The sequence below is a fragment of the Taeniopygia guttata genome, chromosome 16, assembly GCF_048771995.1.
Source record: "Taeniopygia guttata chromosome 16, bTaeGut7.mat, whole genome shotgun sequence".
In the NCBI taxonomy this organism is placed as follows: Eukaryota; Metazoa; Chordata; class Aves; order Passeriformes; family Estrildidae; genus Taeniopygia; species Taeniopygia guttata.
In genome coordinates this window covers 1722501-1747397 of record NC_133041.1, presented here as the reverse complement: position 1 = coordinate 1747397, position 24897 = coordinate 1722501, and the positions used below count along the sequence as shown (strand labels likewise).

The following is a 24897-nucleotide window of genomic DNA, read 5'->3' as shown; positions in this document are numbered from 1 at the left end:
CGAAGGGGTATTTTTTCCCAAATCGGTTGGGGGGAGGGGCTTATTGAATCTGTTTCCTAGAGGAACCTATTTGGACGTTCTTTCCCAAATTTGCCCTGAACCAGGACAGTGAGGAAGATCAGTGCAGCACCCATGCGAGTCACAGGCCCCGATGTTAGAGCCCAACATCCTCCAGCTAGAGAGAGAGGGTACAGCCCACGGGCTGGCCTGTGATTCTTTCTGTGTGACCATGGGGAAGACATAGGAAGGTGGGATGGGAAACCCACTTCTGTCCTGGCAGCGTGGTCACATCCACTCAAGGAGGGAAACACTAACCAAAGGAATTCCAGTAAAGGGAAGGCAGCCTCAGCCTCACATGACCAAGCTCCCGGGTATGATCTGTCAGATCCCCTTGAAGGTACCTCTACCATGTATGCCCAGGAAAGAAATAATAACCAGGGTTAGAGGGGCTCTGCCTCTAGCCAGGGAGAGGCACGGGGAAACCGGATCTTCTGGATGGTGTGGATCCGATGGCCTGGCACATCAGAGCCACAGAGCTATGAAGCCTTAGCTGATACTGGTGTGCAGTGTACCCTAATGCCATCAGGACATGTGGGGGCAGATCCTGTTTCCATTGCTGGGGTGACGGGGGGATCACAGCAATTGGCCCTGGTGGGAGCCGAGGTGAGCCTGACTGGGAAGGAGCGGCAGAAACATCCATTGTGACCGGCCCAGAGGCCCCGTGTATTCTGGGCATAGACTTCCTCCAGAACGGCTGTTACAGAGACCCAAAGGGACTCAGGTGGGCTTTTGGCATAGCTGCTGCAGAGGCAGAGGACATTAAGCAATTGAACACCTTGCCTGGAATATCAGAAAACCCATCTCCAGTAGGACTCCTGAGGGTGGAAGAGCAACAAGTACCAATTGCCACTTCGACAGTGCATGACCGGCAGTATCAGACAAATCAAGGTGCTGTGATCCCCATCCACAGAATGATCCGTGAGCTGGAGAGCCAAGGGGTGGTCAGTAAGGCCCACTCACCCTTCAACAGCCACACTTGGCCTGTGCGAGCCCCACTTGTCTGACAGACAATGGACATTGACTGTGGACTTGAATGAAGTGACTCCACTGCTGAGCGCTGCTGTGCTGGACATGCTGGAACTCCAGCATGAGCTGGAGTCCAAGGCAGCAAAGTGGTACGCCACTATTGACATTGCCAATGTGTTTTTCTCCATTCCTCTGGCAGCAAAAGGCAGGCCTCAGTTTGCTTCTACCTGCAGGGGCGTGCAGTACACCTGGAACCGACTGCCCCAGGGTGGAAGCACAGCCCCACCATCTGCCATGGACTGGTCCAGGCTGCACTGGAAAAGGGTGACGCTTCGGAGCACCTGCAGTACATCGATGGCATCATTGTGTGGGGGAACACGGCAATGGAAGTATTTGAGAAAGGAAAGAGGATCAATCAGATTCTGCTGGAAGCCAGCTTTGCCATCAAGAAGAGCAAAGTCAAAGGGACCTGCCCAAGAGATCCAATTCCTGGGAGTAAAGTTGCAAGATAGACGGCGTCAGATTCCCACTGAGGTCATCTGTCGCGGTGCCTCCGGTGGTCAGCAGCTAGCCCGATGTTAGGCACACTGGACAATGAAGGCCACCCCCTATGGCCACCGTGGGCGAGGGGTGTGACCTGTGAGTCCTGCTGCACCAGACCTGAGAGGGACCCTCTGCGACGAGGACAAAGACGTGGGAGTCGTCCTTAAGGGGGTACCACAACTCCAAGTTTATTGGTGGTCGACGAGACCCACCTTAGCATGAATAGGGTATGCCCCAAAAGGCAGAGGGTTACAGACAGCAAGGGATTATAACAGGGGGCGTCGACATGGGGAGGAAACAACCGTGGGCCAATGAGGAAAAACCGTGGAGTGGTGAAGGGAATGACAATCAAGGGAGGGATCCAATAAAGTGAGAGGGAAGGAGGGGTCCCCAGGGATCAGCCTGTCCCCTGAGGCCCTGGCTGGAAGGTTCTGGATAGAAGGGAGAGGCCTCAGGGTGACAGACAAGCCCTGGGGTGGGGTCAGGGGAATGACTCAGCGGAAAGTTATGGGGCAAGGGAAGACTGACAGGCGAAAGGGGGAGGAGGAGAAGGAGGGACATATCATGTAACATAAAGAGGGGGAGAGGAAGAAACCATAATAGGGGGGAACTAAAAACACACCCCAACAGTCATCAACAAGATCAAGGTGATGTCTCCACTGACCAGCAAGAAGGACACAGAAGCTTTCCGAGATGCTACAGGTTTTTGGAGAATGCACATTCCCAAGTTCAGCCAGATTGTGAGCCCTCTCTACCTGGTCACCCACAAGAAAAACGATTTCCACTGGGGCCTGTACAGCAGAAAGCTTTCACCCAGATAAAGCAGGAAATTGCTCATGCAGTAGCTCTTGGCCCAGTCAGGACAGGACCAGATGTGAAGAACGTGCTCTACTCTGCAGCCAGGCGCCATGGTCTGTCCTTAAGCCTTTGGCAGAATGTGCTTGATGTGACTCCAGGCCAACCGCTGGGATTTTGGAGTCGGAGCTACAGAGGGTCTGAAGCCAACTACACCCCAACAGAGAAGGAAATCTTGACCACCTACGAGGGAGTCCAGGCCACCTCAGAGGTGATTGGTACAGAAGCACAACTCCTCCTAGCACCCCGACTACCAGTACTGGGCTGGATGTTCAAAGCAAAGGTTCCCTCCACCCACCGTGCAACCAGAGCTACATGGAGCAAGTGGATTGCTCTCGTCACACAACGCACCCATATTGGTAAACTGAATTGCCCTGGGATTTTGGAAGTAATTACAAATTGGCCCGAAGGTGAAAGTTTTGGTGTCAACGATGAAGAAGAAGAACCAGTGACATAGGCTGAAGAAGCTCCACCATATAACCAACTGCCAGCAGAGGAAACATGTTAGGCTCTATTCACTGACGGTTCTTGTCACATCGTAGGGATGAATCAGAAGTGGAAAGCAGCTGTATGGAGTCCCACAAAATGGGTTGCAGAGGCCACTGAAGGAGAAGGTGGATCAAGCCAGCTTGCTGAACTCAAAGCCGTTTAACTGGCCCTAGACATTGCAGAAAGGGAGAAGTGGCCAACACTCTACCTCTACAGTGATTCATGGATGGTAGCCAGTGCTCTGTGGGGGATGGCTAGAGGGGTGGAAAGAGGCTAACTGGCAGTGTAGAGGAAAACCAATTTGGGCTGCTGAAGAGTGGAAAAATATGAATTCCAGGGTAGAGAAGTTACCTGTGAAGTTTTGCCACATAGATGCCCATGTACCCAGAAGTAGAGCTAATGAAGAACAGCAAAACAATCAGCACGTAGATCAGGCTGCAAAGATAGACCTTGATTTGGAACACAAGTGGGGGTTGTTCCTATCACCATGGGCCCATGATGCCTCAGGCCATCAGGGTAGAGATGCCACCTATAAGGGGGCATGAGACTGAGGGGTGGATCTAACCATGGACGGTGTTTCTCAGGTGATCCATGACTGAGACCTGTGCTACCATCAAACAGGCCAAGCGGGTGAAGCCCCTCTGGCATGGTGGGCAGTGGTCCAAGTACAAGTGTGGGGAGGCCTGGCAGATTGACTACATCACACTGCCCCAGACACGCCAAGGCAAGCGCTACGTGCTCACCATGGTAGAAGCCACCACTGGATGGTTAGAAACCTACCCTGTGTCTCATGCTACAGCCCGTAACACCATCCTGGGCCTTGAAAAGCAGGTCCTTTGGAGGCATGGTACCCCTGAGAGGATTGAGTCAGACCATGGGACTCATATCAAGAACTGCCTTATCAACACCTGGGCTAGGGAACATGGTATTGAGTGGGTGTACCACATCCCCTACCATGCACCAGCTGCAGGCAAAGTGGAGAGGTAAAATGGACTGTTAAAAACCACCTTAAAAGCATAGGGTGGGGAATCTTTCACAAATTGGGAGCAACATTTAGCAAAGGCCACCTGGTTAGTTAACAGCCGAGGTTCCACCAATCGAACAGGTTCTGCCTAGTCTGAGTCCCTGAATATAGTAAATGGAGATAAAGTCCCAGTGGCACATGTCAGAGGTTTGTTAGGCAAAACAGTGTGGACCAATTCTGCCTCAAATGCAGACAAACCCATTTGTGGGATTTTCTTTGCTCAGGGACCAGGTTGTACATGGTGGATAATGCAGAGAGATGGAGCAACACGATGTGTACCTCAGGGAGATCTGATTGTGGGGTGAGACTCATGTGCAAATATCACTGTTTGCTGGATGTTACTGCCAGTGTCTGTACATGAAAAGACACAGACATGAGACAGAAGGAAATGTGTAAGTGTCAAAGGTTTGAGCAAGTGAAATAGAAGGAAATGTGTAAGTGCCAAAGGTTTGAGTAAGTGAGATGGAAGGAAATGTGTATGAGTAAGTGAACGATGGAAGGTTTTACTTGATGACGTTTTTACATGATGTTGACAATATGGAAATAAGGGGGGGAATGTCCCAGGGTGATGTTATGGTGTTTGTATCTCCAATCATGTGTTCTGTTTATGTTTGATATTATGTTCTGTGCTTACAGAACTGACTCTGAAAGTGAAGGTTTGTTTTGCCTTGTTATCAGCTGGCTCACCTCCCCCCATGGTCTGCTGTCTAGAAAAGGCTGGTGCTGGCTGGCTGGCTTTTCTTGCTTGCTTGCTTGGCTTGCTTGCTTTGCCTGCTTGCTTGCTTTGCTTGCTTCTGCTTTTGCCTTTGCTTCCTAGTTAGGTCAGCTAAGCAGTCCAATTCTTTCCCTGGACTGTTGCTTTTCCTTTCCTCTTCCTGAATACCATCCAACCTGCTCCCGACTGGGATCTGGGAAACACCAAGGAACACCAGGAGCCTGCATTTTGTGATCTGCAGCAGCCATCCCCAGTGCTGGAGAGCAATCCCCAGCGTCCAGACCCGGGCGACCACTCCCAGGAGAGACTTTCTGGATTTGTTCATCTCTTCAGAGGGGTGAAAGAGTTTTGTTGTCATCTAGTGTTGTTAATTGCTTTGGTGCTGGGGAGTGCTTTGTTCCTTGAATAAACAGGTTCTTTTCCACTTCTCTCTCAGAGGAAATTTTTTTCCTGAACCAGGTGGGTGGGGAGGGGCCGTGGGGGTTTGTTTCCTGGGGGCTCCTTTCAGAGGGTTTTCCCCAAATTTGCCCTAAACTAGGACACCAACTTTCTCCTAATGTCAGGCCAGGCTCTGGCCACCAATTGAGTCTTTAACAACATCTGTCCTTCTGGAGTGTCGGGATTTACTCCAGAGTACAGCTGAAAAGATCTCCAGAGCCGGCCTAACCATTCCGTGGGGTTCTCATCTTTCTTTTGACTCTCACAAAAAGCTTTATTTACATTCAGCCTCTTAGGGACTGATTCTCTGATCCCTTGGATAAGAATTGTTCTTAAGTCTGACATATGTGTCCTATGCCGGGGATCCTGCTTATCCCAATTAGGACACAGCAAAGGCCACTTAGTATCTGCTTGGGGTCCTGCCTGATGATCTCTACCCCAAATCCTCATACCGGCCGTCCTGATCATCCCTCGCTCCTCAGATGTGAATAGGATCCCCAGTATTGACTGCATTTCGTCCCACGTATACACACTGGGCCCCAGGAACTGATCTACCCGCTCTGCAACTCCAAGGGGGTCTTCCAATAGGTGTCCCATCTCTTTCTTGAACTCCCTCACATCTCATGAGTTGAGAGGCACCTGCACATAACCTATTCCCAGAATTTGGGCTGGTTGTCCCTGCTGACCAGCATTGGGGTTAAGGATCATTCCAAAAACTACTTCCCTTAATGGATATAGAGCTTGCCCTTCCCTTTCTCTTTCCCCCGTAGTTTGGCTATGAGTAACACGGCGATTTTCCTCCAGAATCAGCTCCAGGATTTCTACCTCTTGTTTACCAAAATCTCCCCCTTGATCTAAATCAGGGTAGATTACGGGTGGTGCTGATGGGGGTGGAGGAGGAGGTGGTATGTATGGTAAAGGGGTTGCAGTTGGAATTTCCTCAGGCTTTTTACTTTTCTTTTTTCCTCCTTTGGTGCTTAAGGCAAAAACTTTTGTTCTTGTTTCTCCTACTATACAGAGTGGCAACTTGCTCTCCTCTAAAAGGTTCTTTAGAGTTTACATAAATGTTTAATGCCTGGCAAATCCAGTCCTCGAAGCTTCCAAACACTGGCCAAAATAAATTATCACCATGGATTTTTTTTCCCTCCCCATACTTCCATACAGTAATGGATCATTTTTGCCCTATCCTTCCCTTTTCTTGAAGGATATTCATCCCAAGATTTTATCATTAGACCTAACAGACTGTCACGGGGTATCTAGGGAAGCTCCAGCGGTGTCCTCCTCCCCATGGAAGCAGAGGGCTTGCTTTTCCTCTGTCCCATCTTCCAGGACACCTTCACGCACACACACAATCGCAGCCCCCTGTTCGCAGCCCAGCCCCTCTCGGGGTCTGGAAACCGCGCTACTTAGAGGTCCGCACTTGCCTCGTCCTAAAAGGATGTCTCATGTGTTATGTCCTGGGATCCCAACCCCAGCCGAGCGGATCCCCACTTTTATACTCACGCTGTCCTGCGTCTTGGCCCGGGCTTCGTGCACAAAGTTTCCCTGCATCCCTTTTGCTTAATACCAAATTTAGGTTAGTCAGTAAGGGTCCGGGAAGGAAAAGCCTGCACCAGGGCCGCTGAAAGGCAGCGGGGCGCCTCCCTGATTAGGAATTCCCACCCGGTCGCCCTTATCTGAGTCACGGCACCAAACTTGATATGGACAAATTCAACTGGGGAGGCCAATTATAGATAAATCAATTAACAAGAATTTATTAAGCAAGCGGTAGCAAGCAAAAGACAGTGTTGGGCGGCCGGGGAGTCTCCGCTGTACCACAGCACTCCCTCCCCCTTTGCCCTTTTTATAGTCCCTTTTTTATTTTTTTTTTCCCAGTTGACATATTTTCTCTCAATGCACTCTGCACCGGTGCAATTGGTTGCTAGGGGGTCTTTTTTCTGCCCTTGCTGGTTGTAGGGATGAAGGCTCCTCATCTTCCTTGCAGATTGTCTTTGGCCTAAAAGTTAACTTGTATATCATTAGTTACACAGTCTTCTATGCTGGTTGCATCTGCACAATTCTTAAGCAGGATACTTGCTGTTCCCTCGGCCCCCACCCCCTTCTCCTCCCACATCTTCAAATTCCCTACTCAGTTCGAATTCTTACCTCCTTCAATGCTCATTTTGATGAACAAAGACCTTTATATTTATTACAATGGTTGTGCCTTCCCAGGGTTTCTGCTGCCCTCTTCCAGCACCAGTGGCTTCTTTTCCAGCGCCGAGTCCGTACACAAGCCCCAGGTGCTGGCGAGAGATCAGCGGTCACACCGTGTGCCAGTGGGGCAGCCCCCACATGCCCAGGGGTGCTGGGGCCAGGCTCTGCGAGCAGCAGCATCCCCCTGATGAACTCTGTCTGTGTTCCACAGGAACCCTGTCCTACAGCCCACCAGAGTGGATCCACCACCAACACTACCACGGCAAGGCAGCGACGATCTGGTCCCTGGGCCTCCTGCTGCACCACCTGGTCATGGGGAAGCACCCGTTCAGGAGGGGCCAGGAGATCATCTGGGGGCAGATCTTGTTCCGACGGCTCTCTCAAAGTGGATCCTCATCTCTGGCCACAGGGGCAATACCAGTGCTGGGAGACAGCAGCAGCTCGTGAGCATCCCGCTCTGGCAGCTGCTGAGGAGGTGGCACATGTCCTGCTCTCCTGCTCTCCTCCAAAACAGGGAATTGATGGGAAAGTTTAGGCCCAGCTCTGGGCACACCCAGCATGGCCTGGGCACAGGAACATGGGGACAACTTCTCCAACTGACAGGTGATTTCTGGTTTCTCTCCCCAGAGTGCCAGGATGTCATTAAGAGGTGTTTGTCCATGCAGCCCTTGGACAGGCCATCCTTAGAAGAGCTTTTCCATGATCCTTGGGTGCAGGGTGTTCCTCTGCCCTAGAAGATGGGAGAGATCCATGGGGCCTGGCAGGTAAGAGCTCCACACATCGCTTGGCAAGCAGTGGCAAAGCCAACCAGACAGGTTTTGTCCTGCCTGTAGCTCTGAGTAGGGGACAGCAGAAGGGAACACGCAGCTCTAGGACTGGAGCTGAGCTGGAGACCTGGTGTGGAAAGCACCGGGGGCCACCATCCCCCTGGTTTTGCTTGCCATGGTTCATGGATGGCTGGGGCCCTGGGCAGAGCCCTGACAGCCTGGTCTGGCCCCAGGGAAGGAGAAGGAGCCCCTGGAGAAGCTGCACCAGGTGGGGCTGCTGCTGCTGGGGGCAGCGAGGATGACCTCAAGGATGACAACCTCTTGTTCCACCTGGTCTCTGGCAGGCTGACGATGATGGACTTTGATTCTGACACCTTCTCCAAAGCCAGGCTCCACAGGGAATTTGCAGATGAGTCCACACACAGGGGGATGATCCCAGATTTGGGCATTGCACAGCCTGGCTGGGACCCAAAGATTCCCCTTTGCTGGGGCAGATAGAGCTGATCCTTCAGTCAGCTGCCAGGCTGCTTTTGGCAGGGCTGGGGGCAAGGGCTGGGGTGGGTATGAAATGGGAGTGGGCTCCTGGCCCTGCCAACAGCCCCCAACACCCACCGTGCCCTGGGCTGGGGCTGGGGCAGCCAGCCCAACACAAACAAACCCTTTTGTTTCCACGTCTTCTGTCTTGGAATTTTTGATCGTTGTGACCACAAGGTCACTGCAGCTGAAATTCTGACTTTTTTCAGAGAGGTAATGGCAGAGGTGAATTTGTTATGTTCTCATCCACTCTCTCACATACAAGCAGGAGATCCTATTACTGTTATTTCTTTCCAACCTTGAGATAAATGCATTCCTTGCTGTCAGATGCAGACTTTATAGAGAAAAGTGTAATCAAAGCTACTGTAAAATAAAAGCACAGGGCAAACCGACCCGCTCAGCAGTAGCAGCAAATGAAAGATGTGGTTACATTGCTTTGTGCTGCTTTTGTGAGTAGATGTTATTTGGTGAGATTTCTCAAGAAAAATATGTACTAAGCTACTTCTAACTATTGAACTAATCTTAAATTATTGAATTGTTTTTCAAAATATGACATTTGTTGGTTTGCAATGAGGGCCTAAGCTTCGAGGGTCTATAAGAGGATTTAATTTTCATTTATGCAAGGTATATGGCAAAAAGTAACTACCACAGGCTTGGTGATTATGTTGTTATCATTTCACTGACACCCAGAGACCTCAGCTGATTTGCTTTGGTCCTGAAGTACAAATCCAGGTCTATGCCTAAAGGAAAGGTGTACCTGATGTACCTGTGGACAGCCATGGCGCACGATGGCTTTGAGCAGCCTTTGAGCATCCTGCGAGCACACCCACTCTGGCCCTGCCTGGACATTTTGGGATGACCAAGGGGGACCCAGCTTAGGCTGCAATTTCCTTTCATTCATACTTTGTGGGTTAAAAAAACATACTGGGGAGCCCCAGATCGAGGCTTTCTCACTAAAACTCTTCTGTCAGTTTTCAGGAAAAAACAATCCCTAACCCATTTAAGGTTAGGTTATATTCATTACATGCACCAAGCTGCTGAAAAGTACAGGTTATATTCATTACATGCACCAAGCTGTAGAAAATTACAACTTTGTTTTCCTGGCATTTAGTAAAAGCTGGTCCACAGTGTGTGCTTTGTTTGGGACTCTACCTTCTCAAGGCAATGGTTTGTGATTTTTGAGAATTAACAGGCAAATGTAAACAATTAGCCTAACAGCAAGGCTTGTTCTTTTACTTCCCAAATCCTTCATTTTTTGGTGGTATTCCCCAAAATCTGCAATCCTGTAAAGTTCCTATCAGTAGTCTAAACTGCATGTACTCAGGGAGAAAGAAGAAAATCTAGCATGCAGGTGACCTGCAGGCTACACAAACTTGCTGTCAGGGGACAGTGAGATTAAGTCAGGATTAGTCAGGAAGGACCCTTCATGATTGCTAATAGGTGTGGTTTTGGATTAATTTTATATAATTTTCCATGGGTTAAAAAGGGTCACTCCCAGCTCCCATTTGTGCAAAATGCAGTTATTTGTTGTGATAAGAGGAACAGACTTTATTTGGACCTGTGCCAGAGATGACAGCAATACCATCTTCTCTGTTTTTCATATTACCCAGTGTGTTTATTTGGAAGACCAAGCAAGGCTCTTTCTGAAGAGGCAGGAAGATGGGTAAGCCCTGCCCTGAAGGTCTTGCAATCTGAAGATCTAAAACATGAAAGAAAGAAGTATAATATCCATATTTCTTCATCCCGTATTTGTGGCCTCTTTAAAACCAGCTTGAGCTCTAACCATGGCAGAAAAACTTGCAGGACTGTCCAGTGACCTCAGGGAATTTATGTTTGTTTCCATGACTGCAATTTAACTGCATCTGAGAGCAGACTAAAGGCACGTCTCTGTGTCCCTGAGCTCTCCTTTGTGCTGGCATTAATAGCTGAAGGACTGTACAGGGAGCCACCTCATGGAGCCACTGTTGTAAAGGATCTGATAATTTTGTCAGGTCACTTTTGCAGCCAGACCACTTCCCTGTGCTTCCCCTGCACTCAGAATGTCTGCTCTACACAGTGGCCAGCACTTGCAGGCTGGAGCACCTTCCTCGTGCAGCTATCCATGCTTAAATGAGATTAATCTGATTGTGACTATGCAGGTGGAGCTCTCATTTCACATATAGGCAGTGTCCAACCCAGAGTCAATATTAACAGGGAGTTCATGGAGATGCTTTTGGCAGGAGCAGTGGGAGGAGAGTTCCTTGGCTAATTTTGTAGCCCAGTGAAGGTCCTAGAATGGCTGTCTAACATCACTGGGGTCCCTGGGAGTCTGGTGTCAAGGCACTGTGTGATATTAAAGGCCCACTTTGTGGAGATGTCCAGTAATATGAGTGTGGAAAAAAGCCCAAATGAATTCCAGGGAAATCTGTAGCTGTTGCAGCTACAGGAGTCCAGACATGTAATGCTGATGTTCCTGAGGGCCTCAGAAACCTTATTGTGATGGTGTTCAGGGTCAAAGATGGCCAATACTTTTAAGCTCCTTCTTTTTGAAGTCGAACTTGTCATGCTTGGGGCCCTGATTTATGATTTTTGAACATTTAGGTTGGCAGCAGAGAGAAAAGAAAATCTTTAACTTGATTTAAGGAAGAGGCTTGTCTTTGGCCTCTGTAATTTGTATTCCTGCCTGCATACAAATGCAGCCCCTGAGCTACCTTCCCAATTCTCCCCCTTGGCTCAGCCGTGTCTGTAACTCTGTGCTCTCATCCCTGCCCAGGGATGATGATGTGCCCTGGGAATTTCTCCTGGCTGGAATCTGGGCCTGCCCCCCAGGGCAGCTTGCTGAATGGGATGGGATCCTCATCACTGTCCCTGGCTGACACCACCCTCACACACAGATGGAGAGCTGGCTCTTAGTCCAGGCTTCAGGAGATTTTCCTTCATTTGGGATGATGATGATGAACAGAGCCATCTATTTTTCCCCTGCATTTTTTCCCACAACTGCTGTTACAGAATTTTTATTTTTTATCCTTAAATAGGCAAACCATTCATCAAGCAAATCTGGTACTTCTCAAAATACCATAAAGCTAAAACGAAAAAAAAGCATAGGAAGATAGATGTAACTGTTTGTTTAGTTTATCTTTATGTCCAAAGTGACTAATTGATTTCAAGTGATATTTTATAGAAATAGTTGATATCCAAAGCTAAAACCTCATGTAGCAAATCTCAGCACAGATGGTATTGTGGTTGCAATAAAAGAAAAATGGCATATAGTGAATGAGTAGAGAAGATTTCAAATCCAATATAGTAAGTCTTGAAAGATGGTTGGAAAAACAGCACTTTATGTGTTGAGAAATTAGAAAGTTGGCTTCTGACAGAAATAGCACAAAACCTGGCCATAAATGATTTAATCTGCCAAACTGAGCTAAAGATACTCAAGGTAGGTGTGGAAATGAACCTTACATAAGTGAGGGCAGATAGTAGCCTCTTTGCTGAGTAACAAAATAAACCCCTTAGTCTGTACCTAAAAATATCTTGTGTTATGGAAGGATCTTTTGAGGAATAATATTGAGATGGTGACAGTGTTGATTTTCTGGGTAGAGGGAAACACCTGCTTTTAGCCTATGAAACAAACCAGCTCTGTGCCTGGACACTTTCAATTCAGCAGTTCTGAATTAGTATTCCAGGAACAAAGAGTTGCTCCGAGTTCATAAGCACCAAAATACAAAACCAGACACAACTGAATACCAAAGCATAAATTTGTAAGTGCAAATATGCTGTGCATGGAGGAGGATGCGCCAAGGAAGAGTGGCACAGAATTAGAAATGAAGACTGTAATGGTTAAATAGGCGCAACTGGAAAATCTGCCCGGACAGAACACAATTATTGGAGAGGCTGGAGAGGCTGGAGAGGCTGGAGAGGCTGGGTCTACCTGGAATGTCTTGGTATAAAAGACCTGAAAGCTGAATGTCTCCTTGGCTCGAGGCTGACACACAGCACATTGTGGGATGTCCCGTGGACATGGCTGAGAGCAAAGAGGGCACCCAGCTCCAGCACCGCTGGGCTGTGGATGGCTGGGAGCTGAGGGACTGTGAGGAGAAATGTCAGATTTTGTGCCATGGTCTTAATTTTCTCCCCTGGCCATCTGCCTTCAGCTGCTGCTGGAGATTGGCTGCTGGCTTGGACAGATCCCGGGTCTGACCCAGTTCACATTTTCTCCTCTTCAGTGACAGCAGATGAATCTTGTGAAAGTCCTTAACAGCAACAATATGTTTAGTGAAAACCTTGGTGTCCTTCTTGGAGGTGGGCAAGGTTGATGTATCACAGAACTGGGCAGATGTCTGCAAACCCGCAGAAAATCAATTGAGTATATAATAAATTTAATAAATAAATGTACCTTTCTCTAATGAATAGGAGCATTTTCAGTGTTGGCTCTGGTAGGCATGTACTTTGCAAACATATGTACGAAAGGATTAGGAAAAAATTTTGATGGAAAAAAATTAATTCAAACTCATTGACTCTAGCCTCAATAACAATATTCTATCATAATATTCACATTTTTTGCTGACTGCCCATTAATGCTATTTCTTTTACCTATTCCACTGCTGCTGAGGCATACATTATTTTCTACAAGGCTTTGAAAGGCACAGACGAGCATTTTCAATGGGAAATCCTTTACCTCTTGTTATCTGTAAGTTTTGTTAACTCTTCTAAAATAAATCTTAGGACAGTCTGAGAGTCACATTCATTCATAATCTATATGGGTTCTGCAATGAAACAACAATTAAAATAATGTCTGTAATGCTAAGGTTACTGATCTCAAGAAGAGAGTATTTGTTTCAGTTTCAGGATCATTTACAACTTCCATGATAATGGAACTGACATCTAAAGTAATTATTCTCCAAATAAATAATTAAGCTGAGTAAAGCAGGGCAATTTTAACTATTTATAGGAGGTGTCCCAAAAGACACTAATGGCAATGATTTTTTTTTTTTTTCTTAAAGGAAATGGGTTTACAGAATTTCTGCAAGTCATTACACAGGTCAAAGACAGCAATGTCCTCTGCTTTCAAGTAGAAGCCTTGAAGTGGCAGTCAGGGCTTTTCTTACTGCAGTTCAGACAATCTCAATGTTTTATGAAAATTATTAAGGAAGTTGGCAATGTCCAAGTCTTTTCTAGTTACTTCTGTTAATTACACAGATAGAAAATTTTCACTGCTTTGATGGAAGACTATAGATATCCAGTTAAAGGATTTTAGCCTGTGTTCTAGACTCATTTACTAGATCTGCACTGAACATAACTGGAGCCCAGTGAGGACCCTAGCTGGAGAAAAGTATAATGGGAATGCAATAAAATATGGTGAGCTGATCCACTGATGTAAAACAAGTATAACATTCTAAGCTGGGTATAAGATATGTATGTTAGCACAGTCATGTGGATTCTGGCTCTTGTGTGTAGAAGAGATGCAGAGACATTTTAGGATAAGTGCAATATAAAATGCATCACTGTGTTCAAGGCTCATGTAGTAAATAACTCATTCAGAATGGGAATGGGAAACTGGGAATGGGAAAATGGGAATGGGAAACTGGGAATGGGAATGGGAATGAACTGGGGAGATCCTGGCGGAGCACGGTGAGAGCCGAAATTCGGGAATAAAAACCGGGAATTCCAGCTGGGAATTCGGAAATTCCAACTGGGAATGCGGCTGGGAAACTGGGAATGGGAATGGGGAACTGGGAATGGGAATGGGAATGGGAATGAACTGGAGAGATCCTGGCAGACCACGGTGAGAGAGGCGGAATTTGGGAATAAAAACCGGGAATTCCAGCCGGGAATTGGGAATTCCAACTGGGAATGGGAATGGGGAACTGGGAATGGGAAACTGGGAATGGGAAACTGGGAATGGGAAACTGGGAATGGGAATGGGAAACTGGGAATGGGAATGGGAAACTGGGAATGGGAATGGGGAACTGGGAATGGGAATGGGAATGGGAATGAACTGGAGAGATCCTGGCTGAGTGCAGTGAGAGAGCCAAAATTTGGGAATAAAAACCGGGAATTCCAGGCGGGAATGCGGGAATTCCAACTGGGAATGGGAAACTGGGAAACTGGGAATGAACTGGGAATGGAACTGAGGAGATCCTAGCCGAGCACGGTGAGAGAGACGGAATTTGGGAATAAAAACCGGGAATTCCAGCCGGGAATCCGGGAATTACAACTGGGAATGGGAATGGGAAACTGGGAATGGGAAACTGGGAATGGGGAATGGGAAACTGGGAATGGGGAACTGGGATCTGGGCTGGAATTTTGGGCTCAGGGTTTGGAATTCCATGATCAGGGTTGGGAATTCCTGGATCAGGGTTGGGAATTCCAGGCTCAGGGTTGGGAATTCTGGGATCAGGGTTCTGAATTTCAGGATCAGGGTTGGGAATTTTGGGCTCAGGGTTGGGAATTCGGGATCAGGGCTGGAATTTTGGTATCAGGACTGGGATTTCTCCAATCAGGGCTGGAATTTTGGGATCAGGGCTGGAATTTTGGGATCAGGCTCAGGAATTCCAGGCTCAGGGTTGGGAATTCCGGGCTCAGGGTCTGGAATTTTGGGATGAAGGTTCTGAATTCTGGGATCAAGGCTGGAATTCTGGGATCAGGGTTGGAATTTCAGGCTCAAGGTTGGGAATTCCGGGCTCAGGGCTGGGATTTCTCCAATCAGGGTTTGGAATTCTGGGCTCAGAGTTGGGAATTCCGTGCTGAGGGTTGGAATTCCGGGCTGAGGGTTGGGAATTCCGGGCTGAGGGTTGGGAATTCTGGACTCGGGGTTGGAAATTTCAGGATCAGGGTTGGAATTTTGGGATCAGTGTTTGGGAATTCTGGGCTGAGGGTTGGGAATTCCTGGCTGAGGGTCGGGAATTCGGGGCTCAGGGTTGGAATTTCAGGATTAGGGCCGGAATTCTGGGATCAGGGCTGGAATTTGGGGATCAGGGCTAGAATTCTGGGATCAGGGTTGGGAATTCCAGGCTCAGGGTTGGAATTCCGGGATCAGGGTTGGGAATTCTGGGCTCAGGGTTGGGAATTCTGGGATCAGGGCTGGAATTTTGGTATCAGGGTTGGAATTTTGGGATCAGGGTTGGAATTTTGGGATCGCGGTTTGGAATTCCGGCCTCAGGGTTGGGAATTCCGGGCTCAGGGTTTGGAATTCTGAGATCGGGGCTGGAATTTTGGTATCAGGACTGGGATTTCTGCAATCAGGGCTGGAATTTTGGGATAAGGGTTGGGAATTCTGGGCTCAGGCCATTCAATCCCTCTGGAATTCTGGGCTCAGGGCTTGGAATTTCAGGATTGGGGTTGGAATTTTGGGATCAGGTTTCTGAATTTCGGGATCAGGGTTTGGAATTTGGGAACAGGGAGGGCAAACCCCTCTGGACTTTTGGGATCAAGGCTGGAATTTTGGGATCAGGGTTCAGGATTTTTGGGCTCAGGGTTGGGAATTCCGGGATCAGGGCTGGAATTTCAGGATCAGGGTTCAGAATTCCAGGATCAGGGTTCTGAATTTTGGGATCAGGGCTGCGAATTCCGGGCTCAGGGTTGGGAATTCCGGGCTCAGGGTTGGGAATTCCAGGCTCAGGGTTCTGAATTCTGGGATCAGGGTTTGGAATTTTGGGCTCAGGGCTGGAATTTCAGGATTAGGGCCACAATTCCGGGATCAGGTCTGGAATTTCGGGATCAGGGTTTGGAATTCCGAGCTCAGGGTTAGAACTTTGGTATCAGGACTGGGATTTCTCCAATCAGGGTTGGGAATTCCGGGATCAGGGTTGGGAATTCCGGGCTCAGGGCTGGGATTTCAGGATCAGGGCTGGAATTTCGGGATCAGGGTTGGAATTTTGGGATCAGGGCTGGAATTTTGGTATCAGTGCTGGGATTTCTCCAATCAAGGCTGGAATTTTGGGATCAGGGCTGGAATTTTGGGATCAGGGCTGGAATTTTGGGATCAGGACTGGGAATTCCAGGCTCAGGGTTGGGAATTCTGGGATCAGGCCATTCAATCCCTCTGGAATTCCGGGCTCAGGGCTTGGATTTTCAGGATCAGGGTTGGAATTTTGGGCTCAGGGCTGGAATTTCGGGATCAGGGCTGGGATTTCTCCAATCAGGGCTGGAAATTTGGTATCAGGGTTGGGAATTCCGGGCTCAGGGTTGGGAATTCTGTGCTGAGGGTTTGGAATTCCGCGCTGAGGGTTGGGAATTCCGTGCTGAGGGTTGGGAATTCTGTGCTGAGGGTTGGGAATTCCGCGCTGAGGATTGGGAATTCCGTGCTGAGGGTTGGGAATTCCATGCTGAGGGTCGGGAATTCCGTGCTGATCCCACCCCCCTCCGGAATTGCAGGCCGGTTCCCGGAGGCGCTGGAGCAGCACCGTCAGGAGCTGCGGCTGCTGCGCGGCGCCGGCGACGCCCTCGGCACGGCCGTGGCACACCGCAAGGTGGGAGAGCGCCTGGCCGAGCTGCAGCGCTTCCCCGAGGCCCTGCAGGTCAGGAAAACCGGAATTCCGGGAATTTCCGGGAATTCTGGGGGGTTTGGGAATGTTAGAGGCGGTTTGGAGGGGATTTGGTGAAGGAAAATGGGAAAAATGGGAAAATTTGGCGCACCCGCTCCTGAGCTGCAGCGCTTCCCCGAGGCTCTGCAGGTGAGAAAAATGGGAATTTTGGGAAGTTTTGGGAATATTCAGAGAGATTTTTGGGAATTTTTGGGAGTTTTGGGAAGTTTTGGGAATGTTAGAGGGGGTTTGGAGGGGATTTGGTGAAGGAAAATCTGAAAAATGGGAAAATTTGGCGCACCCAGTCCTGAGGTGCAGCGCTTCTCTGAGGCTCTGCAGGTGAGAAAAAAGGGAATTTTGGGAATTTTTGGGAATTTTTGGAATGTTGGGAGAAGTTTTTGGGAATTTGGGGAATGTTGAAGGGGGTTTGGAAAGATTTGGGGAGGTTTTGAGGAGATTTGGTGAAGGAAAATGGGAAAAATTTGGCGCACCCAGTCCTGAGGTGCAGCGCTTCCCCGAGGCCCTGCAGGTGAGAAAAAATGGGAATTTTGGGAATTTTTGGGAATTTTGGGAATATTGAGAGAGATTTTTTGGAATTTTTGGAATTTCTTGGGAATTTTGGGAATGTTAGAGGCGGTTTGGAGGGGATTTGATGAAGGAAAATGGGAAAAATGGGAAAATTTGGCGCACCCAGTCCTGAGGTGCAGCGCTTCCCCGAGGCCCTGCAGGTTAGGAAAATGGGAATTTGGGGAATTTTTGGGAATATTCAGAGAGATTTTTGGGAATTTTGGGGAGTTTTGCGAATTTTGGGAATGTTAGAGGGGGTTTGGAGGGGATTTGGTGAAGGAAAATCGGAAAAACGGGAAAATTTGGCGCACCCAGTCTTGAGCTGCAGCACTTCCCTGAGGCTCTGCAGGTGAGAAAAACGGGAATTTTTGGGAATTTTTGGACATTTTGGGAATGTTGGGAGAAGTTTTTTGGAATTTTGGGAATGTTGAAGGGGATTTTGAGGGATTTGGGGAGGTTTGGAGGAGTTTTGGAAGGAGGAAATTGGGAAAATGGGAAAATCGGGAGCGCCCGGTCGAGCTGCAGCAATTCCCTGAGGCTCTGCAGGTGAGAAAAACGGGAATTTTGGTAATTTTTGGGAATGTTGGGAGAAGTTTTTGGGAATTTTTGGAATGTTGGAGGGATTTTAGAGGGATTTGGAGGAGTTTTGGCAGGAGGAAATCAGGAAAATGGGAAAATCGGGAGCGCCCGGCTGAGCTGCAGCGCTTCCCTGAGGCTGTGCAGGTGAGAAAAATGGGAATTTTGGGAATTTTTGGGAATTTTGGGAATGTTGGAGACGTTCCCTGAGGCCCTGGATTTGAGGGCGAACCGATTTTCCCAATTTCCCCTTTTTTCCCCCATTTTTTGTGCCACACTCGGTTCGGGACTCAATATTTCTCCATTTTTCCCCAATTCTCTCCAAATTTTTCCCAATTTCCCCCAATTTTCCCCCAATTTCTCCCATTTTTCCCAATTTTGTCCTGATTTCTCCCATTTTTTTCACAATTTCCCCCAAATTTTCCCCAATTCCCCCAAATTCTCTCCCAATTTTGTCTCTATTTCCTCCCAATTTTTCTCAATTTTCTTCGAATTTTTTCCGAATTTCTCCCAATTTTCTCCTGTTTTTTCCCCATTTCCCCCCAATTTTCCCCATGTTCCCCATTTTTACCAAATTCCTGTTTTTTCTCCCCATTTCGCAGCACCAGCAGCAGCACCTGCAGGGCGCTCTCCGTCTGGGCTCGGCGGTGGAGCAGCAGCGCGCGTGGGCCACCATCGGCCGCACCTTCCTGCTCATGGCCGAGGCACCGCCCGCATCCCCAATCCCGGAATTCCCCGAATTCCCGGAATTCCCGGAATTCCCGGAAAGCCCCGAGGGAGCCGAGGGACCCTCAGGAAATTCGGGAATTTCGGGGGATTGGGCGCTGCGCCGGGCACTGGCGGCGTTCCAGAACAGCCTGGACATCGTGGAGACGCAGCTGGAAGGTGCCGAGCCAGGGGAATTTGGGAATTTTGGGGAAAATTTTGGGAATTTTTCAGGAATTTTTTGGGGATTTTTTTGGATTTTCTTGGGATTTTCCCAGAATTTTGGTATTTTGGGAGGGAATTCCCGGATTTCCTGCGGAGCCTCCGGCCCCAGCGGCTCCTGGCAGAGGCCGAGGCCGCCATGGGACAGGTCAGGAAATCCGAGAATTTTCAGGAATTTTTGGGAATTTTTTCAGGAATTTTTGGGGTTTTTTTGGCAATTTTTTGTGATTTTTTGGTGATTTTTTCGATTTTTTTTCTGATTTTTTCCAATTTTTCCGAGTGTTTTTTGAGTGTTCAGACGCTTCTGGAATTTTGGGAATTTTTTGGGGGTTTTTTCGGGGATTTTTCAGGAATTTTTGAGAATTTTGGGAAGTTTTTGGGAATTTTTGGGGTTATTTTGGGTGGCGTTCCAGAGCAGCCTGGACATCGTGGAGACACAGCTGGAAGGTGCCCATTGAGGGGAATTTTTGGGATTTTTGGGAATTCTGGGAAGTTTCTGGGTGTTTTCGGGAAGTTTTTTGGGAATTTTGGGGTTTTTTTTGGTGGCGTTCCAGAGCAGCCCGGACATGGTGGAGACGCAGCTGGAAGGTGCCGATCCAGGGGAATTTTGGGATTTTTTCGGGGATTTTTGGGAATTTTTTTGGATTTTTGGGAATTTTTCAGGGATTTTTGGGAATTTTTGGGAAAACTTGGGAATTTTGGGAATCCTTTAGGAGTTTTTGGGGGGTTTTGAGGGAGTTTCGGGGGATTTTTTTGGCTTTTTCAAAATTATTTCTTAGGGATTTTTAGGGAATATTTTTGATTTTTTAGGGGGTTTTGGGAAAATGTGGGGATTTTTAAAAATTTTTTGGGATTTTTGGATTTTTTGGGAATTTTTTGGGGATTTTAGGAGTTTTAGGAAATTTTTTGGGAGGTTTTAGGGAATTTTTGGGAATTTTGGGAAGTTTTTTGGGAATTTTTTGGGTTTTTTTCGGTGGCGTTCCAGAGCAGCCTGGACATCGTGGAGACCCAGCTGGAAGGTGCCAATACAGGGGATTTTTGGGAATTCTGGGGAAAATTTTGGGATTTTTTGGTCCTAAATCCTGGAATTCCTTTTTTCCCGCTGTAATTCCCGATTTTCCAGGCCAGGTGCCGTCCCGGGAACTGCTGTGGATGCGGAGCCCAAATTCCCCAATCCCAAAATTCCCAAATCCCAGAATTTCGATCCCAAATCCCAGAATTCTGATCTGAAATCCGGGAATTCTGATCCCAAATCCAGGAATTCTGATCCCAAATTCCCAAATTCTGCTCCCAAATCCCCAAATTCCAGATCCCAAATCCCGGAATTTTGATCTCAAATCCCCAATCCCAAATCACAGAATTTTCAACCCCAAATTCGGGAATTCTGATCCCAAATCCCGAAATTTTGACCCCAAATCCGGGACTTTCAATCCCAAATCCTGGAATTCCCAATTTTCCTGATTTTGGAATTTGGATTGCAAGCCCTGGAATTCTGATCAAAACCCCCCAAAATTTCGCTCCCAAATCCCCAAATTTTGACCCCAAATCCTTAAATTTCGCTCCCATATCCTGAAATTTCGTTCCCAAATCCCAGAATTCCCATCCCAAATCCCAAAATTCCATATCCCAATTCCCAGAATTTCGATCTCAAATCCCCAATCCCAAATCACAGATTTTTCAATCCCAAATTTGGGAATTTTGCTCCCAAATCCAGGAATTCTGCTCCAAAATCCGGGAATTCTGCTCCCAAATCCCAGAATTCCTATCCCAAAATTCCAGATCCTAAATCCCAGAACTTTGATCCCAAATCCCGGAATTCTGATCGAAAACCCCCAAAATTTCGCTCCCAAATCTGGGAATTTCAATCCCAAATCCAGGAATTTTCAACCGCAAATCCACAAATTTTGCTCCCAAATCCCAAAATTCCCAAAATTCCATATCCCATATATCCAAATTTTGCTCCCAAATCTGGGAATTTTGGTCCCAAATCCCAGAATTCTCATCCCAAATTCCCAAAATTCCCAAAATTCCAGATCCCAAATTCCCAAATCTCCAATCCCAAATCCATGAATTCGGATCAAAAACCCCAAAATTTCGCTCCCAAATCTGGGAATTTTGACCTCAAATCCTCAAATTTCGCTCCCAAATCCCCAAATTTTGACCCCAAATCCCCAAATTTTGACCCCAAATCCCAGAATTCCGATCCCAATTCCCGGAATTCCCTCTTTTCCAGGGCAGGTGCCCTCCCGGGAGCTGCTGCAGATGCGGAGCCGCCTCCTCCTGGCATTGCCCATCCCAAATCCCAACATTCCCAAAATTCTGATCCCAAATCCGCAAATCCCCAAATTCCCATCCCAAATCCCGAAACTCCTGAACCCAAATCCCAAATTCCTGATCCTAAATCCCAAAATTCCCGATCCCAAATCCCCAAAATCCTCCTCCGAAACCCCAAACCCGAAATCCCAAATTTCCCATTCCAAATTCCCAAAATTCCATCCCAAAATCCCAAAATCTCGAAATTCCGGATCATTAATTCCCCAAACTCCTGATCCCAAAATACCAACCAAAATCGCATCAAAAATCCCAAATCCCCAAATCCCCAAAATTCCCGACCCTAAATCCCCAAATTCCTGATCCAAAATTCCCAAAATTCCCAAATCCCAAAATTCCCGATCCCAAATTCCCAAAATCCCAAAAACCTGATCCCAAATCCATCCCGTTCCCACATTCCCGGGCCTTGGAGCCCTTGGAGGTCGGAACCCCAAATTCCCAAATTTCCCACCCCAAAATTCCCAAAATCCCAAAATTCCCATTCCAAATCCTCAAAATTCTGATCCTAAATCACCAAAATCCCAAACTTCCTGCTCCTAAATCCCCAAATTCCTGATCCTAAATCCCCAAATTCCCAAAATTCCTGGTCCTAAACTCAAAATTCCCGATTCTAAATCCCCAAATTACTGACCCAAAATTCCCCAAATTCCATCCCAAATTCCCAAAACCTCAAAATCGTGATCCCAAATCCATCCCCATTCCCACATTCCCGGGCCTTGGAGCCCCTGGAGGTGGGAACCCCAAAATCCCAAATTTCCCGTCCCAAAATTCCCAAAATCCCGAAATTCCTATTCCAAATCCTCAAAATTCTGATCCTAAATCACCAAAATCCCAAAACTCCCGCTCCTAAATCCCCAAATTCCCGATCCCAAACCACCAAAATCCCAAATCCCCAAATCCCCAACATTCCTGATCCTAAATCCCAAATTCCTGATCCAAAATCCCAAAATTCCCATCCCAAATTCCCGATCCCATATCCCCAAATTCTTGACCCCAAATGCCCAGGCCAAACTCCTGATCATAAACCCCAAATTCCAGATCCTAAATTCCAAAATCCCCAAAATTCCCGATGCTAAATCCCCAAATCCTCAAATTCCCAAAACCCCCAATCCCCAAATTCCCAAAATTCCTGATCCCAGATCGCAAAATTCCCAAAGTCCCAAATCCCAAAATTCTTGATCCCAAATCCCCCAAACCCCAAATTCCCAAATCCCGAAATTCCCAAAATCCCAAATCCCCAAATTCCCCAACCGGTCTGGACTGGTTTGGACTGGTTTGAACTGGTTTGGACTGGTTTGGACTGGTTTGGACTGGTTTGGACTGGTTTGAACCGGTCTGAACTGGTTTGGACTGGTTTGAACTGGTTTGGACTGGTTTCGACTGGTTTGAACTGCTTTGAACTGGTTTGAACTGGTTTGAACCGGTCTGGACTGGTTTGAACTGGTTTGAACTGGTTTGAACTGGTTTGGACTGGTTTGGACTGGTTTGAACTGGATTGGACTGGTTTGAACCGGTCTGGACTGGTTTGAACTGTATGAACCGGTTTGGACGGGTTTGGTCTGGTTTGAACTGGTCTGGACTGGTTTGAACTGGTTTGACCTGGTTTGAACTGGTTTGGAATGGTTTGAACTGGTTTGGACTGTTTGAACCGGTCTGGACTGGTTTGAACTGGTTTGGACTGGTTTGGACTGGTTTGAACTGGTTTGAACTGGTTTGGACTGGTTTGGACTGGTTTGGACTGGTTTAAACTGGTTTGAACCGGTCTGGACTGGTTTGGACTGGTTTGAACTGGTTTGGACTGGTTTGAACTGGTTTGGACTGGTTTGAACCGGTCTGGACTGGTTTGAACTGGTTTGAACCGGTCTGGACTGGTTTGAACTGGTTTGAACTGGTCTGGACTGGTTTGGACTGGTTTGGACTGGTTTGGACTGGTTTGGACTGGTTTGAACCGGTCTGGACTGGTTTGAACTGGTTTGAACTGGTTTGGACTGGTCTGGACTGGTTTGAATTGGTTTGAACTGGTTTGAACTGGTTTGAACTGGTTTGAACCGGTCTGGACTGGTTTGAATTGTTTTGAACTGGTTTGAACTGGTTTGAACTGGTTTGACTGGTTTGAACTGGTTTGAACTGGTTTGAACTGGTTTGAACTGGTTTGAACTGGTTTGAACTGGTTTGGACTGGTTTGAACTGGTTTGACTGGTTTGAACTGGTTTGAACCGGTCTGGACTGGTCTGAACTGGTGTGACTGGTTTGACTGGGAATGCTGCCATGAGCACAGAGCCAATCCCTGCCTGTGCTGTTCCATTCCCGGGCAGGCTCTGACAGTGCCCAAGGCAGGGCCATCCCGTGTTCCTGGGATCCCAAGGCCCGGCGCTGTGTGGGGCCCAGCAGAAGCTCCTCGCTGACTCTGCCAGGGCACCGTGGCTGCAGGAGCAGTTCCACACACGATTCCCGCGCATTTTGCCATGGCAGCACCGTGAGGACAATTCAGTTCTGCAGTGGGGGCTGCCAGAGAGGTCAGAGACACCACAGGGCTGCTGGGGCACCTGTGCCACCTCCCCTTGGTCAGCCATGGATTCCTGCAGGGGACAGGCTGGCACAGCTCAATATATCCAAAGCTGGAGGTCAGATGAGTGCCCTGGGACAGTCTGCTGCTGCTGCAAATTCCTCCAAGGCTTCTCTCTTTTCTGCTAGCAGTTTCTCTCTTGGTCTTTGCTGGGCTTCTCCGGGAGCTGGGATGAAGCTCTGGGTGTCCCAGGCTGTCAGAGCAGTCCTGCTCTGCCCTCTGCTTCTGCCAAGCAGTGCCACCCCAGCACAGGATTACTCCTTTTGGCATGTGACCGTTGCTGAAGGACATTGTCAAAAGCAGAGTTTTTGACCTGAGTTTGTTGTTTTTGTGGGGGTTTTTTTGCCCCTTTTTTTTTTTATTTTTTTACTTACAGTTGGATAGGCTTTTATTTTATTCTGCAGCTGTTAAAGTGTAAGGTATTAAAATTAAGTCTGGGAGTACTGGAAAAATCCTGTACAGTGAGCTGTGCCCCAGTGCCTGAGGTCTCGTTTTGAGGTAGATCTGTTATCAGACATGAAACTGGAAATAGCAGCTCTCACTTGATGGGCTTTTCTTTGGTAAAGGAACAAAGGTACTAAGAATCTGTAGCTGATAGTCATTGCTATTTTTATAGCAAAGCTTCCTTATCTACTTGGCAAGTGATTCAGGGATTTTCTCTCTCTCCTAGGTGCCTCTGCAATATGTTTGTTGTAATCTCTCATATATCCTCATTATGCTTTTTGCTCCTCATTAATAAGAAATGAAGAAGTCAGGTTGCGTTAGTTCTCTTATCTTATCCATCTCTTTTAAGAATTCCTCCCCAAAAAGTTAAATGCCCTCTTTTCACTTGACTTTCTCATTTC

The 24897-nt window shown here is 47.7% G+C and overlaps 1 pseudogene; it reads left to right on the top strand.

The window, feature by feature from the left end:
• Positions 1 to 24436, top strand: part of LOC140685174 (serine/threonine-protein kinase pim-1-like) — a 65206-nt pseudogene extending 40770 nt beyond the window's left edge.
• The last annotated feature ends 461 nt before the right edge of the window (positions 24437 to 24897 follow it).